We start from the raw sequence: 17,150 nt of genomic DNA, 5'->3' as shown, positions 1-17,150 counted from the left end.
TGCAGCTCTTTCCATGAGTTCTTAGTCGCTTCTATGCTTTACTATAAAGGAAGTACACTTCTGAGGACTCCTAGGCCTCTCGGGTATGCATCATTTCCCCTCCAAGTTCACTGAGTCCCTCCAGAGCCCTGTGGGCCGGCTGCGAGAAACTTCGAGTCCCATTTGTCGATTCCCTCGGAGGCCCTCTGTGCGTGCCTAGAGACGGGCAACACACTGTACGTTCCTTGAGGAGAGCTCCATTTCCAGAGACCTCGAACGGCCTCAGGACAACATTGCTGCTGAGTCCCAAGTGCCCAGGAAGACTTTGTCATGGCCCTTGTGTGAGCTGCCATGTGATAACACTCTGTTTTGAATGCTCCGAGGCCCTCGTACCTGGAGTCACTCTGCTCGAGGAGAAAGTCAGCATCTTGCCATGCGGTGTCGCTGACGGCACACCCAGCAGAAACACATGCCTGGAAGTAAGGCCCTGATTTGCCGTGCAGAAGCGGAGGCGTGCAGCAGTTTCCATGAGCCGGTGGCCTGTGCTCTGCGTACCTTTAACGGCAGCACAGTTTTCTGGACACCTAGGAGGCTAGCGTGGGCACCCTGTTGCCGGCAGGAACACTGAGTACCCCCAGGCGCACCTGGGTCTGCTGAGCAACATCCAGTCCCGCAGCCCTTTAGAGCCCCCTCTGTGCATGCCGAGCGTAGGGAAACGCACTGCACTCTCCTTTGAAGCGTCTTAGTTTCTTCAGCACTCGCGCACGTTCACGAACACCGTTCTGGCACGTCCCACATGGCGTAGAAGTCTTAGGCGTTGCCCTAGTCTGAGCAGCACTCGGAGTAACCCTCGGCTTCGCATTCCATCCAGGACCTCCTGCCTGAAATCAACGTGCCTCCTAGAGGAAGTCGGCTTGCGTTCTGACGGCAGTTTGAGTCCTGTTCTTCCCGTGGCACTGCAGGCTTTTGAATAGCCACAGGCCCAGAGGAGCAGCTACGGCGTTCCTTGGTTGAGGCAGTTCGCTTGATGCAGAACACTCGAATTCGAGAAGCTGATTCAGGGAAGGAAACACAGGGTAACCTGTGTCTCTTTGGACTTGTTAGAAACCACAGTGGGGTATGCTGAGTGTGCCCATGGAAACGGGGGCCTGCTGGAACTAGCCTTGCTTTCCCATTTTGAAGGCTGCATTCATGCTGCCTTGAAGCTGCCTGACATTCCCTGCTCTTGACAGGCCTGTAAACCCTGTAAGAACGCTTCTGGGGAGCAAATGAATTTGCTATCTACACTAGGTGCTTCTGCGCCTGCGGTGTGGTCACCCTGACAAGCTCTAGCGCTAAAAGGAAACTCAACGTGTGAACTTGCCTCCAGTTTAGGCCCTTAGTACCCATGTAGATACGGAGGCATGCAGCTCTTTCCATGAGTTCTTAGTCGCTTCTATGCTTTACTATAAAGGAAGTACACTTCTGAGGACTCCTAGGCCTCTCGGGTATGCATCATTTCCCCTCCAAGTTCACTGAGTCCCTCCAGAGCCCTGTGGGCCGGCTGCGAGAAACTTCGAGTCCCATTTGTCGATTCCCTCGGAGGCCCTCTGTGCGTGCCTAGAGACGGGCAACACACTGTACGTTCCTTGAGGAGAGCTCCATTTCCAGAGACCTCGAACGGCCTCAGGACAACATTGCTGCTGAGTCCCAAGTGCCCAGGAAGACTTTGTCATGGCCCTTGTGTGAGCTGCCATGTGATAACACTCTGTTTTGAATGCTCCGAGGCCCTCGTACCTGGAGTCACTCTGCTCGAGGAGAAAGTCAGCATCTTGCCATGCGGTGTCGCTGACGGCACACCCAGCAGAAACACATGCCTGGAAGTAAGGCCCTGATTTGCCGTGCAGAAGCGGAGGCGTGCAGCAGTTTCCATGAGCCGGTGGCCTGTGCTCTGCGTACCTTTAACGGCAGCACAGTTTTCTGGACACCTAGGAGGCTAGCGTGGGCACCCTGTTGCCGGCAGGAACACTGAGTACCCCCAGGCGCACCTGGGTCTGCTGAGCAACATCCAGTCCCGTAGCCCTTTAGAGCCCCCTCTGTGCATGCCGAGCGTAGGGAAACGCACTGCACTCTCCTTTGAAGCGTCTTAGTTTCTTCAGCACTCGCGCACGTTCACGAACACCGTTCTGGCACGTCCCACATGGCGTAGAAGTCTTAGGCGTTGCCCTAGTCTGAGCAGCACTCGGAGTAACCCTCGGCTTCGCATTCCATCCAGGACCTCCTGCCTGAAATCAACGTGCCTCCTAGAGGAAGTCGGCTTGCGTTCTGACGGCAGTTTGAGTCCTGTTCTTCCCGTGGCACTGCAGGCTTTTGAATAGCCACAGGCCCAGAGGAGCAGCTACGGCGTTCCTTGGTTGAGGCAGTTCGCTTGATGCAGAACACTCGAATTCGAGAAGCTGATTCAGGGAAGGAAACACAGGGTAACCTGTGTCTCTTTGGACTTGTTAGAAACCACAGTGGGGTATGCTGAGTGTGCCCATGGAAACGGGGGCCTGCTGGAACTAGCCTTGCTTTCCCATTTTGAAGGCTGCATTCATGCTGCCTTGAAGCTGCCTGACATTCCCTGCTCTTGACAGGCCTGTAAACCCTGTAAGAACGCTTCTGGGGAGAAAATGAATTTGCTATCTACACTAGGTGCTTCTGCGCCTGCGGTGTGGTCACCCTGACAAGCTCTAGCGCTAAAAGGAAACTCAACGTGTGAACTTGCCTCCAGTTTAGGCCCTTAGTACCCATGTAGATACGGAGGCATGCAGCTCTTTCCATGAGTTCTTAGTCGCTTCTATGCTTTACTATAAAGGAAGTACACTTCTGAGGACTCCTAGGCCTCTCGGGTATGCATCATTTCCCCTCCAAGTTCACTGAGTCCCTCCAGAGCCCTGTGGGCCGGCTGCGAGAAACTTCGAGTCCCATTTGTCGATTCCCTCGGAGGCCCTCTGTGCGTGCCTAGAGACGGGCAACACACTGTACGTTCCTTGAGGAGAGCTCCATTTCCAGAGACCTCGAACGGCCTCAGGACAACATTGCTGCTGAGTCCCAAGTGCCCAGGAAGACTTTGTCATGGCCCTTGTGTGAGCTGCCATGTGATAACACTCTGTTTTGAATGCTCCGAGGCCCTCGTACCTGGAGTCACTCTGCTCGAGGAGAAAGTCAGCATCTTGCCATGCGGTGTCGCTGACGGCACACCCAGCAGAAACACATGCCTGGAAGTAAGGCCCTGATTTGCCGTGCAGAAGCGGAGGCGTGCAGCAGTTTCCATGAGCCGGTGGCCTGTGCTCTGCGTACCTTTAACGGCAGCACAGTTTTCTGGACACCTAGGAGGCTAGCGTGGGCACCCTGTTGCCGGCAGGAACACTGAGTACCCCCAGGCGCACCTGGGTCTGCTGAGCAACATCCAGTCCCGCAGCCCTTTAGAGCCCCCTCTGTGCATGCCGAGCGTAGGGAAACGCACTGCACTCTCCTTTGAAGCGTCTTAGTTTCTTCAGCACTCGCGCACGTTCACGAACACCGTTCTGGCACGTCCCACATGGCGTAGAAGTCTTAGGCGTTGCCCTAGTCTGAGCAGCACTCGGAGTAACCCTCGGCTTCGCATTCCATCCAGGACCTCCTGCCTGAAATCAACGTGCCTCCTAGAGGAAGTCGGCTTGCGTTCTGACGGCAGTTTGAGTCCTGTTCTTCCCGTGGCACTGCAGGCTTTTGAATAGCCACAGGCCCAGAGGAGCAGCTACGGCGTTCCTTGGTTGAGGCAGTTCGCTTGATGCAGAACACTCGAATTCGAGAAGCTGATTCAGGGAAGGAAACACAGGGTAACCTGTGTCTCTTTGGACTTGTTAGAAACCACAGTGGGGTATGCTGAGTGTGCCCATGGAAACGGGGGCCTGCTGGAACTAGCCTTGCTTTCCCATTTTGAAGGCTGCATTCATGCTGCCTTGAAGCTGCCTGACATTCCCTGCTCTTGACAGGCCTGTAAACCCTGTAAGAACGCTTCTGGGGAGCAAATGAATTTGCTATCTACACTAGGTGCTTCTGCGCCTGCGGTGTGGTCACCCTGACAAGCTCTAGCGCTAAAAGGAAACTCAACGTGTGAACTTGCCTCCAGTTTAGGCCCTTAGTACCCATGTAGATACGGAGGCATGCAGCTCTTTCCATGAGTTCTTAGTCGCTTCTATGCTTTACTATAAAGGAAGTACACTTCTGAGGACTCCTAGGCCTCTCGGGTATGCATCATTTCCCCTCCAAGTTCACTGAGTCCCTCCAGAGCCCTGTGGGCCGGCTGCGAGAAACTTCGAGTCCCATTTGTCGATTCCCTCGGAGGCCCTCTGTGCGTGCCTAGAGACGGGCAACACACTGTACGTTCCTTGAGGAGAGCTCCATTTCCAGAGACCTCGAACGGCCTCAGGACAACATTGCTGCTGAGTCCCAAGTGCCCAGGAAGACTTTGTCATGGCCCTTGTGTGAGCTGCCATGTGATAACACTCTGTTTTGAATGCTCCGAGGCCCTCGTACCTGGAGTCACTCTGCTCGAGGAGAAAGTCAGCATCTTGCCATGCGGTGTCGCTGACGGCACACCCAGCAGAAACACATGCCTGGAAGTAAGGCCCTGATTTGCCGTGCAGAAGCGGAGGCGTGCAGCAGTTTCCATGAGCCGGTGGCCTGTGCTCTGCGTACCTTTAACGGCAGCACAGTTTTCTGGACACCTAGGAGGCTAGCGTGGGCACCCTGTTGCCGGCAGGAACACTGAGTACCCCCAGGCGCACCTGGGTCTGCTGAGCAACATCCAGTCCCGTAGCCCTTTAGAGCCCCCTCTGTGCATGCCGAGCGTAGGGAAACGCACTGCACTCTCCTTTGAAGCGTCTTAGTTTCTTCAGCACTCGCGCACGTTCACGAACACCGTTCTGGCACGTCCCACATGGCGTAGAAGTCTTAGGCGTTGCCCTAGTCTGAGCAGCACTCGGAGTAACCCTCGGCTTCGCATTCCATCCAGGACCTCCTGCCTGAAATCAACGTGCCTCCTAGAGGAAGTCGGCTTGCGTTCTGACGGCAGTTTGAGTCCTGTTCTTCCCGTGGCACTGCAGGCTTTTGAATAGCCACAGGCCCAGAGGAGCAGCTACGGCGTTCCTTGGTTGAGGCAGTTCGCTTGATGCAGAACACTCGAATTCGAGAAGCTGATTCAGGGAAGGAAACACAGGGTAACCTGTGTCTCTTTGGACTTGTTAGAAACCACAGTGGGGTATGCTGAGTGTGCCCATGGAAACGGGGGCCTGCTGGAACTAGCCTTGCTTTCCCATTTTGAAGGCTGCATTCATGCTGCCTTGAAGCTGCCTGACATTCCCTGCTCTTGACAGGCCTGTAAACCCTGTAAGAACGCTTCTGGGGAGAAAATGAATTTGCTATCTACACTAGGTGCTTCTGCGCCTGCGGTGTGGTCACCCTGACAAGCTCTAGCGCTAAAAGGAAACTCAACGTGTGAACTTGCCTCCAGTTTAGGCCCTTAGTACCCATGTAGATACGGAGGCATGCAGCTCTTTCCATGAGTTCTTAGTCGCTTCTATGCTTTACTATAAAGGAAGTACACTTCTGAGGACTCCTAGGCCTCTCGGGTATGCATCATTTCCCCTCCAAGTTCACTGAGTCCCTCCAGAGCCCTGTGGGCCGGCTGCGAGAAACTTCGAGTCCCATTTGTCGATTCCCTCGGAGGCCCTCTGTGCGTGCCTAGAGACGGGCAACACACTGTACGTTCCTTGAGGAGAGCTCCATTTCCAGAGACCTCGAACGGCCTCAGGACAACATTGCTGCTGAGTCCCAAGTGCCCAGGAAGACTTTGTCATGGCCCTTGTGTGAGCTGCCATGTGATAACACTCTGTTTTGAATGCTCCGAGGCCCTCGTACCTGGAGTCACTCTGCTCGAGGAGAAAGTCAGCATCTTGCCATGCGGTGTCGCTGACGGCACACCCAGCAGAAACACACGCCTGGAAGTAAGGCCCTGATTTGCCGTGCAGAAGCGGAGGCGTGCAGCAGTTTCCATGAGCCGGTGGCCTGTGCTCTGCGTACCTTTAACGGCAGCACAGTTTTCTGGACACCTAGGAGGCTAGCGTGGGCACCCTGTTGCCGGCAGGAACACTGAGTACCCCCAGGCGCACCTGGGTCTGCTGAGCAACATCCAGTCCCGCAGCCCTTTAGAGCCCCCTCTGTGCATGCCGAGCGTAGGGAAACGCACTGCACTCTCCTTTGAAGCGTCTTAGTTTCTTCAGCACTCGCGCACGTTCACGAACACCGTTCTGGCACGTCCCACATGGCGTAGAAGTCTTAGGCGTTGCCCTAGTCTGAGCAGCACTCGGAGTAACCCTCGGCTTCGCATTCCATCCAGGACCTCCTGCCTGAAATCAACGTGCCTCCTAGAGGAAGTCGGCTTGCGTTCTGACGGCAGTTTGAGTCCTGTTCTTCCCGTGGCACTGCAGGCTTTTGAATAGCCACAGGCCCAGAGGAGCAGCTACGGCGTTCCTTGGTTGAGGCAGTTCGCTTGATGCAGAACACTCGAATTCGAGAAGCTGATTCAGGGAAGGAAACACAGGGTAACCTGTGTCTCTTTGGACTTGTTAGAAACCACAGTGGGGTATGCTGAGTGTGCCCATGGAAACGGGGGCCTGCTGGAACTAGCCTTGCTTTCCCATTTTGAAGGCTGCATTCATGCTGCCTTGAAGCTGCCTGACATTCCCTGCTCTTGACAGGCCTGTAAACCCTGTAAGAACGCTTCTGGGGAGAAAATGAATTTGCTATCTACACTAGGTGCTTCTGCGCCTGCGGTGTGGTCACCCTGACAAGCTCTAGCGCTAAAAGGAAACTCAACGTGTGAACTTGCCTCCAGTTTAGGCCCTTAGTACCCATGTAGATACGGAGGCATGCAGCTCTTTCCATGAGTTCTTAGTCGCTTCTATGCTTTACTATAAAGGAAGTACACTTCTGAGGACTCCTAGGCCTCTCGGGTATGCATCATTTCCCCTCCAAGTTCACTGAGTCCCTCCAGAGCCCTGTGGGCCGGCTGCGAGAAACTTCGACTCCCATTTGTCGATTCCCTCGGAGGCCCTCTGTGCGTGCCTAGAGACGGGCAACACACTGTACGTTCCTTGAGGAGAGCTCCATTTCCAGAGACCTCGAACGGCCTCAGGACAACATTGCTGCTGAGTCCCAAGTGCCCAGGAAGACTTTGTCATGGCCCTTGTGTGAGCTGCCATGTGATAACACTCTGTTTTGAATGCTCCGAGGCCCTCGTACCTGGAGTCACTCTGCTCGAGGAGAAAGTCAGCATCTTGCCATGCGGTGTCGCTGACGGCACACCCAGCAGAAACACACGCCTGGAAGTAAGGCCCTGATTTGCCGTGCAGAAGCGGAGGCGTGCAGCAGTTTCCATGAGCCGGTGGCCTGTGCTCTGCGTACCTTTAACGGCAGCACAGTTTTCTGGACACCTAGGAGGCTAGCGTGGGCACCCTGTTGCCGGCAGGAACACTGAGTACCCCCAGGCGCACCTGGGTCTGCTGAGCAACATCCAGTCCCGCAGCCCTTTAGAGCCCCCTCTGTGCATGCCGAGCGTAGGGAAACGCACTGCACTCTCCTTTGAAGCGTCTTAGTTTCTTCAGCACTCGCGCACGTTCACGAACACCGTTCTGGCACGTCCCACATGGCGTAGAAGTCTTAGGCGTTGCCCTAGTCTGAGCAGCACTCGGAGTAACCCTCGGCTTCGCATTCCATCCAGGACCTCCTGCCTGAAATCAACGTGCCTCCTAGAGGAAGTCGGCTTGCGTTCTGACGGCAGTTTGAGTCCTGTTCTTCCCGTGGCACTGCAGGCTTTTGAATAGCCACAGGCCCAGAGGAGCAGCTACGGCGTTCCTTGGTTGAGGCAGTTCGCTTGATGCAGAACACTCGAATTCGAGAAGCTGATTCAGGGAAGGAAACACAGGGTAACCTGTGTCTCTTTGGACTTGTTAGAAACCACAGTGGGGTATGCTGAGTGTGCCCATGGAAACGGGGGCCTGCTGGAACTAGCCTTGCTTTCCCATTTTGAAGGCTGCATTCATGCTGCCTTGAAGCTGCCTGACATTCCCTGCTCTTGACAGGCCTGTAAACCCTGTAAGAACGCTTCTGGGGAGCAAATGAATTTGCTATCTACACTAGGTGCTTCTGCGCCTGCGGTGTGGTCACCCTGACAAGCTCTAGCGCTAAAAGGAAACTCAACGTGTGAACTTGCCTCCAGTTTAGGCCCTTAGTACCCATGTAGATACGGAGGCATGCAGCTCTTTCCATGAGTTCTTAGTCGCTTCTATGCTTTACTATAAAGGAAGTACACTTCTGAGGACTCCTAGGCCTCTCGGGTATGCATCATTTCCCCTCCAAGTTCACTGAGTCCCTCCAGAGCCCTGTGGGCCGGCTGCGAGAAACTTCGAGTCCCATTTGTCGATTCCCTCGGAGGCCCTCTGTGCGTGCCTAGAGACGGGCAACACACTGTACGTTCCTTGAGGAGAGCTCCATTTCCAGAGACCTCGAACGGCCTCAGGACAACATTGCTGCTGAGTCCCAAGTGCCCAGGAAGACTTTGTCATGGCCCTTGTGTGAGCTGCCATGTGATAACACTCTGTTTTGAATGCTCCGAGGCCCTCGTACCTGGAGTCACTCTGCTCGAGGAGAAAGTCAGCATCTTGCCATGCGGTGTCGCTGACGGCACACCCAGCAGAAACACATGCCTGGAAGTAAGGCCCTGATTTGCCGTGCAGAAGCGGAGGCGTGCAGCAGTTTCCATGAGCCGGTGGCCTGTGCTCTGCGTACCTTTAACGGCAGCACAGTTTTCTGGACACCTAGGAGGCTAGCGTGGGCACCCTGTTGCCGGCAGGAACACTGAGTACCCCCAGGCGCACCTGGGTCTGCTGAGCAACATCCAGTCCCGCAGCCCTTTAGAGCCCCCTCTGTGCATGCCGAGCGTAGGGAAACGCACTGCACTCTCCTTTGAAGCGTCTTAGTTTCTTCAGCACTCGCGCACGTTCACGAACACCGTTCTGGCACGTCCCACATGGCGTAGAAGTCTTAGGCGTTGCCCTAGTCTGAGCAGCACTCGGAGTAACCCTCGGCTTCGCATTCCATCCAGGACCTCCTGCCTGAAATCAACGTGCCTCCTAGAGGAAGTCGGCTTGCGTTCTGACGGCAGTTTGAGTCCTGTTCTTCCCGTGGCACTGCAGGCTTTTGAATAGCCACAGGCCCAGAGGAGCAGCTACGGCGTTCCTTGGTTGAGGCAGTTCGCTTGATGCAGAACACTCGAATTCGAGAAGCTGATTCAGGGAAGGAAACACAGGGTAACCTGTGTCTCTTTGGACTTGTTAGAAACCACAGTGGGGTATGCTGAGTGTGCCCATGGAAACGGGGGCCTGCTGGAACTAGCCTTGCTTTCCCATTTTGAAGGCTGCATTCATGCTGCCTTGAAGCTGCCTGACATTCCCTGCTCTTGACAGGCCTGTAAACCCTGTAAGAACGCTTCTGGGGAGAAAATGAATTTGCTATCTACACTAGGTGCTTCTGCGCCTGCGGTGTGGTCACCCTGACAAGCTCTAGCGCTAAAAGGAAACTCAACGTGTGAACTTGCCTCCAGTTTAGGCCCTTAGTACCCATGTAGATACGGAGGCATGCAGCTCTTTCCATGAGTTCTTAGTCGCTTCTATGCTTTACTATAAAGGAAGTACACTTCTGAGGACTCCTAGGCCTCTCGGGTATGCATCATTTCCCCTCCAAGTTCACTGAGTCCCTCCAGAGCCCTGTGGGCCGGCTGCGAGAAACTTCGAGTCCCATTTGTCGATTCCCTCGGAGGCCCTCTGTGCGTGCCTAGAGACGGGCAACACACTGTACGTTCCTTGAGGAGAGCTCCATTTCCAGAGACCTCGAACGGCCTCAGGACAACATTGCTGCTGAGTCCCAAGTGCCCAGGAAGACTTTGTCATGGCCCTTGTGTGAGCTGCCATGTGATAACACTCTGTTTTGAATGCTCCGAGGCCCTCGTACCTGGAGTCACTCTGCTCGAGGAGAAAGTCAGCATCTTGCCATGCGGTGTCGCTGACGGCACACCCAGCAGAAACACATGCCTGGAAGTAAGGCCCTGATTTGCCGTGCAGAAGCGGAGGCGTGCAGCAGTTTCCATGAGCCGGTGGCCTGTGCTCTGCGTACCTTTAACGGCAGCACAGTTTTCTGGACACCTAGGAGGCTAGCGTGGGCACCCTGTTGCCGGCAGGAACACTGAGTACCCCCAGGCGCACCTGGGTCTGCTGAGCAACATCCAGTCCCGCAGCCCTTTAGAGCCCCCTCTGTGCATGCCGAGCGTAGGGAAACGCACTGCACTCTCCTTTGAAGCGTCTTAGTTTCTTCAGCACTCGCGCACGTTCACGAACACCGTTCTGGCACGTCCCACATGGCGTAGAAGTCTTAGGCGTTGCCCTAGTCTGAGCAGCACTCGGAGTAACCCTCGGCTTCGCATTCCATCCAGGACCTCCTGCCTGAAATCAACGTGCCTCCTAGAGGAAGTCGGCTTGCGTTCTGACGGCAGTTTGAGTCCTGTTCTTCCCGTGGCACTGCAGGCTTTTGAATAGCCACAGGCCCAGAGGAGCAGCTACGGCGTTCCTTGGTTGAGGCAGTTCGCTTGATGCAGAACACTCGAATTCGAGAAGCTGATTCAGGGAAGGAAACACAGGGTAACCTGTGTCTCTTTGGACTTGTTAGAAACCACAGTGGGGTATGCTGAGTGTGCCCATGGAAACGGGGGCCTGCTGGAACTAGCCTTGCTTTCCCATTTTGAAGGCTGCATTCATGCTGCCTTGAAGCTGCCTGACATTCCCTGCTCTTGACAGGCCTGTAAACCCTGTAAGAACGCTTCTGGGGAGCAAATGAATTTGCTATCTACACTAGGTGCTTCTGCGCCTGCGGTGTGGTCACCCTGACAAGCTCTAGCGCTAAAAGGAAACTCAACGTGTGAACTTGCCTCCAGTTTAGGCCCTTAGTACCCATGTAGATACGGAGGCATGCAGCTCTTTCCATGAGTTCTTAGTCGCTTCTATGCTTTACTATAAAGGAAGTACACTTCTGAGGACTCCTAGGCCTCTCGGGTATGCATCATTTCCCCTCCAAGTTCACTGAGTCCCTCCAGAGCCCTGTGGGCCGGCTGCGAGAAACTTCGAGTCCCATTTGTCGATTCCCTCGGAGGCCCTCTGTGCGTGCCTAGAGACGGGCAACACACTGTACGTTCCTTGAGGAGAGCTCCATTTCCAGAGACCTCGAACGGCCTCAGGACAACATTGCTGCTGAGTCCCAAGTGCCCAGGAAGACTTTGTCATGGCCCTTGTGTGAGCTGCCATGTGATAACACTCTGTTTTGAATGCTCCGAGGCCCTCGTACCTGGAGTCACTCTGCTCGAGGAGAAAGTCAGCATCTTGCCATGCGGTGTCGCTGACGGCACACCCAGCAGAAACACATGCCTGGAAGTAAGGCCCTGATTTGCCGTGCAGAAGCGGAGGCGTGCAGCAGTTTCCATGAGCCGGTGGCCTGTGCTCTGCGTACCTTTAACGGCAGCACAGTTTTCTGGACACCTAGGAGGCTAGCGTGGGCACCCTGTTGCCGGCAGGAACACTGAGTACCCCCAGGCGCACCTGGGTCTGCTGAGCAACATCCAGTCCCGCAGCCCTTTAGAGCCCCCTCTGTGCATGCCGAGCGTAGGGAAACGCACTGCACTCTCCTTTGAAGCGTCTTAGTTTCTTCAGCACTCGCGCACGTTCACGAACACCGTTCTGGCACGTCCCACATGGCGTAGAAGTCTTAGGCGTTGCCCTAGTCTGAGCAGCACTCGGAGTAACCCTCGGCTTCGCATTCCATCCAGGACCTCCTGCCTGAAATCAACGTGCCTCCTAGAGGAAGTCGGCTTGCGTTCTGACGGCAGTTTGAGTCCTGTTCTTCCCGTGGCACTGCAGGCTTTTGAATAGCCACAGGCCCAGAGGAGCAGCTACGGCGTTCCTTGGTTGAGGCAGTTCGCTTGATGCAGAACACTCGAATTCGAGAAGCTGATTCAGGGAAGGAAACACAGGGTAACCTGTGTCTCTTTGGACTTGTTAGAAACCACAGTGGGGTATGCTGAGTGTGCCCATGGAAACGGGGGCCTGCTGGAACTAGCCTTGCTTTCCCATTTTGAAGGCTGCATTCATGCTGCCTTGAAGCTGCCTGACATTCCCTGCTCTTGACAGGCCTGTAAACCCTGTAAGAACGCTTCTGGGGAGCAAATGAATTTGCTATCTACACTAGGTGCTTCTGCGCCTGCGGTGTGGTCACCCTGACAAGCTCTAGCGCTAAAAGGAAACTCAACGTGTGAACTTGCCTCCAGTTTAGGCCCTTAGTACCCATGTAGATACGGAGGCATGCAGCTCTTTCCATGAGTTCTTAGTCGCTTCTATGCTTTACTATAAAGGAAGTACACTTCTGAGGACTCCTAGGCCTCTCGGGTATGCATCATTTCCCCTCCAAGTTCACTGAGTCCCTCCAGAGCCCTGTGGGCCGGCTGCGAGAAACTTCGAGTCCCATTTGTCGATTCCCTCGGAGGCCCTCTGTGCGTGCCTAGAGACGGGCAACACACTGTACGTTCCTTGAGGAGAGCTCCATTTCCAGAGACCTCGAACGGCCTCAGGACAACATTGCTGCTGAGTCCCAAGTGCCCAGGAAGACTTTGTCATGGCCCTTGTGTGAGCTGCCATGTGATAACACTCTGTTTTGAATGCTCCGAGGCCCTCGTACCTGGAGTCACTCTGCTCGAGGAGAAAGTCAGCATCTTGCCATGCGGTGTCGCTGACGGCACACCCAGCAGAAACACATGCCTGGAAGTAAGGCCCTGATTTGCCGTGCAGAAGCGGAGGCGTGCAGCAGTTTCCATGAGCCGGTGGCCTGTGCTCTGCGTACCTTTAACGGCAGCACAGTTTTCTGGACACCTAGGAGGCTAGCGTGGGCACCCTGTTGCCGGCAGGAACACTGAGTACCCCCAGGCGCACCTGGGTCTGCTGAGCAACATCCAGTCCCGCAGCCCTTTAGAGCCCCCTCTGTGCATGCCGAGCGTAGGGAAACGCACTGCACTCTCCTTTGAAGCGTCTTAGTTTCTTCAGCACTCGCGCACGTTCACGAACACCGTTCTGGCACGTCCCACATGGCGTAGAAGTCTTAGGCGTTGCCCTAGTCTGAGCAGCACTCGGAGTAACCCTCGGCTTCGCATTCCATCCAGGACCTCCTGCCTGAAATCAACGTGCCTCCTAGAGGAAGTCGGCTTGCGTTCTGACGGCAGTTTGAGTCCTGTTCTTCCCGTGGCACTGCAGGCTTTTGAATAGCCACAGGCCCAGAGGAGCAGCTACGGCGTTCCTTGGTTGAGGCAGTTCGCTTGATGCAGAACACTCGAATTCGAGAAGCTGATTCAGGGAAGGAAACACAGGGTAACCTGTGTCTCTTTGGACTTGTTAGAAACCACAGTGGGGTATGCTGAGTGTGCCCATGGAAACGGGGGCCTGCTGGAACTAGCCTTGCTTTCCCATTTTGAAGGCTGCATTCATGCTGCCTTGAAGCTGCCTGACATTCCCTGCTCTTGACAGGCCTGTAAACCCTGTAAGAACGCTTCTGGGGAGCAAATGAATTTGCTATCTACACTAGGTGCTTCTGCGCCTGCGGTGTGGTCACCCTGACAAGCTCTAGCGCTAAAAGGAAACTCAACGTGTGAACTTGCCTCCAGTTTAGGCCCTTAGTACCCATGTAGATACGGAGGCATGCAGCTCTTTCCATGAGTTCTTAGTCGCTTCTATGCTTTACTATAAAGGAAGTACACTTCTGAGGACTCCTAGGCCTCTCGGGTATGCATCATTTCCCCTCCAAGTTCACTGAGTCCCTCCAGAGCCCTGTGGGCCGGCTGCGAGAAACTTCGAGTCCCATTTGTCGATTCCCTCGGAGGCCCTCTGTGCGTGCCTAGAGACGGGCAACACACTGTACGTTCCTTGAGGAGAGCTCCATTTCCAGAGACCTCGAACGGCCTCAGGACAACATTGCTGCTGAGTCCCAAGTGCCCAGGAAGACTTTGTCATGGCCCTTGTGTGAGCTGCCATGTGATAACACTCTGTTTTGAATGCTCCGAGGCCCTCGTACCTGGAGTCACTCTGCTCGAGGAGAAAGTCAGCATCTTGCCATGCGGTGTCGCTGACGGCACACCCAGCAGAAACACATGCCTGGAAGTAAGGCCCTGATTTGCCGTGCAGAAGCGGAGGCGTGCAGCAGTTTCCATGAGCCGGTGGCCTGTGCTCTGCGTACCTTTAACGGCAGCACAGTTTTCTGGACACCTAGGAGGCTAGCGTGGGCACCCTGTTGCCGGCAGGAACACTGAGTACCCCCAGGCGCACCTGGGTCTGCTGAGCAACATCCAGTCCCGCAGCCCTTTAGAGCCCCCTCTGTGCATGCCGAGCGTAGGGAAACGCACTGCACTCTCCTTTGAAGCGTCTTAGTTTCTTCAGCACTCGCGCACGTTCACGAACACCGTTCTGGCACGTCCCACATGGCGTAGAAGTCTTAGGCGTTGCCCTAGTCTGAGCAGCACTCGGAGTAACCCTCGGCTTCGCATTCCATCCAGGACCTCCTGCCTGAAATCAACGTGCCTCCTAGAGGAAGTCGGCTTGCGTTCTGACGGCAGTTTGAGTCCTGTTCTTCCCGTGGCACTGCAGGCTTTTGAATAGCCACAGGCCCAGAGGAGCAGCTACGGCGTTCCTTGGTTGAGGCAGTTCGCTTGATGCAGAACACTCGAATTCGAGAAGCTGATTCAGGGAAGGAAACACAGGGTAACCTGTGTCTCTTTGGACTTGTTAGAAACCACAGTGGGGTATGCTGAGTGTGCCCATGGAAACGGGGGCCTGCTGGAACTAGCCTTGCTTTCCCATTTTGAAGGCTGCATTCATGCTGCCTTGAAGCTGCCTGACATTCCCTGCTCTTGACAGGCCTGTAAACCCTGTAAGAACGCTTCTGGGGAGCAAATGAATTTGCTATCTACACTAGGTGCTTCTGCGCCTGCGGTGTGGTCACCCTGACAAGCTCTAGCGCTAAAAGGAAACTCAACGTGTGAACTTGCCTCCAGTTTAGGCCCTTAGTACCCATGTAGATACGGAGGCATGCAGCTCTTTCCATGAGTTCTTAGTCGCTTCTATGCTTTACTATAAAGGAAGTACACTTCTGAGGACTCCTAGGCCTCTCGGGTATGCATCATTTCCCCTCCAAGTTCACTGAGTCCCTCCAGAGCCCTGTGGGCCGGCTGCGAGAAACTTCGAGTCCCATTTGTCGATTCCCTCGGAGGCCCTCTGTGCGTGCCTAGAGACGGGCAACACACTGTACGTTCCTTGAGGAGAGCTCCATTTCCAGAGACCTCGAACGGCCTCAGGACAACATTGCTGCTGAGTCCCAAGTGCCCAGGAAGACTTTGTCATGGCCCTTGTGTGAGCTGCCATGTGATAACACTCTGTTTTGAATGCTCCGAGGCCCTCGTACCTGGAGTCACTCTGCTCGAGGAGAAAGTCAGCATCTTGCCATGCGGTGTCGCTGACGGCACACCCAGCAGAAACACATGCCTGGAAGTAAGGCCCTGATTTGCCGTGCAGAAGCGGAGGCGTGCAGCAGTTTCCATGAGCCGGTGGCCTGTGCTCTGCGTACCTTTAACGGCAGCACAGTTTTCTGGACACCTAGGAGGCTAGCGTGGGCACCCTGTTGCCGGCAGGAACACTGAGTACCCCCAGGCGCACCTGGGTCTGCTGAGCAACATCCAGTCCCGCAGCCCTTTAGAGCCCCCTCTGTGCATGCCGAGCGTAGGGAAACGCACTGCACTCTCCTTTGAAGCGTCTTAGTTTCTTCAGCACTCGCGCACGTTCACGAACACCGTTCTGGCACGTCCCACATGGCGTAGAAGTCTTAGGCGTTGCCCTAGTCTGAGCAGCACTCGGAGTAACCCTCGGCTTCGCATTCCATCCAGGACCTCCTGCCTGAAATCAACGTGCCTCCTAGAGGAAGTCGGCTTGCGTTCTGACGGCAGTTTGAGTCCTGTTCTTCCCGTGGCACTGCAGGCTTTTGAATAGCCACAGGCCCAGAGGAGCAGCTACGGCGTTCCTTGGTTGAGGCAGTTCGCTTGATGCAGAACACTCGAATTCGAGAAGCTGATTCAGGGAAGGAAACACAGGGTAACCTGTGTCTCTTTGGACTTGTTAGAAACCACAGTGGGGTATGCTGAGTGTGCCCATGGAAACGGGGGCCTGCTGGAACTAGCCTTGCTTTCCCATTTTGAAGGCTGCATTCATGCTGCCTTGAAGCTGCCTGACATTCCCTGCTCTTGACAGGCCTGTAAACCCTGTAAGAACGCTTCTGGGGAGAAAATGAATTTGCTATCTACACTAGGTGCTTCTGCGCCTGCGGTGTGGTCACCCTGACAAGCTCTAGCGCTAAAAGGAAACTCAACGTGTGAACTTGCCTCCAGTTTAGGCCCTTAGTACCCATGTAGATACGGAGGCATGCAGCTCTTTCCATGAGTTCTTAGTCGCTTCTATGCTTTACTATAAAGGAAGTACACTTCTGAGGACTCCTAGGCCTCTCGGGTATGCATCATTTCCCCTCCAAGTTCACTGAGTCCCTCCAGAGCCCTGTGGGCCGGCTGCGAGAAACTTCGAGTCCCATTTGTCGATTCCCTCGGAGGCCCTCTGTGCGTGCCTAGAGACGGGCAACACACTGTACGTTCCTTGAGGAGAGCTCCATTTCCAGAGACCTCGAACGGCCTCAGGACAACATTGCTGCTGAGTCCCAAGTGCCCAGGAAGACTTTGTCATGGCCCTTGTGTGAGCTGCCATGTGATAACACTCTGTTTTGAATGCTCCGAGGCCCTCGTACCTGGAGTCACTCTGCTCGAGGAGAAAGTCAGCATCTTGCCATGCGGTGTCGCTGACGGCACACCCAGCAGAAACACATGCCTGGAAGTAAGGCCCTGATTTGCCGTGCAGAAGCGGAGGCGTGCAGCAGTTTCCATGAGCCGGTGGCCTGTGCTCTGCGTACCTTTAACGGCAGCACAGTTT

Source organism: Pseudorca crassidens, chromosome 19 (genome assembly GCF_039906515.1).
Source record: "Pseudorca crassidens isolate mPseCra1 chromosome 19, mPseCra1.hap1, whole genome shotgun sequence".
Classification (NCBI taxonomy): domain Eukaryota; kingdom Metazoa; phylum Chordata; class Mammalia; order Artiodactyla; family Delphinidae; genus Pseudorca; species Pseudorca crassidens.
Note: the sequence above shows the minus strand (reverse complement) of the source record.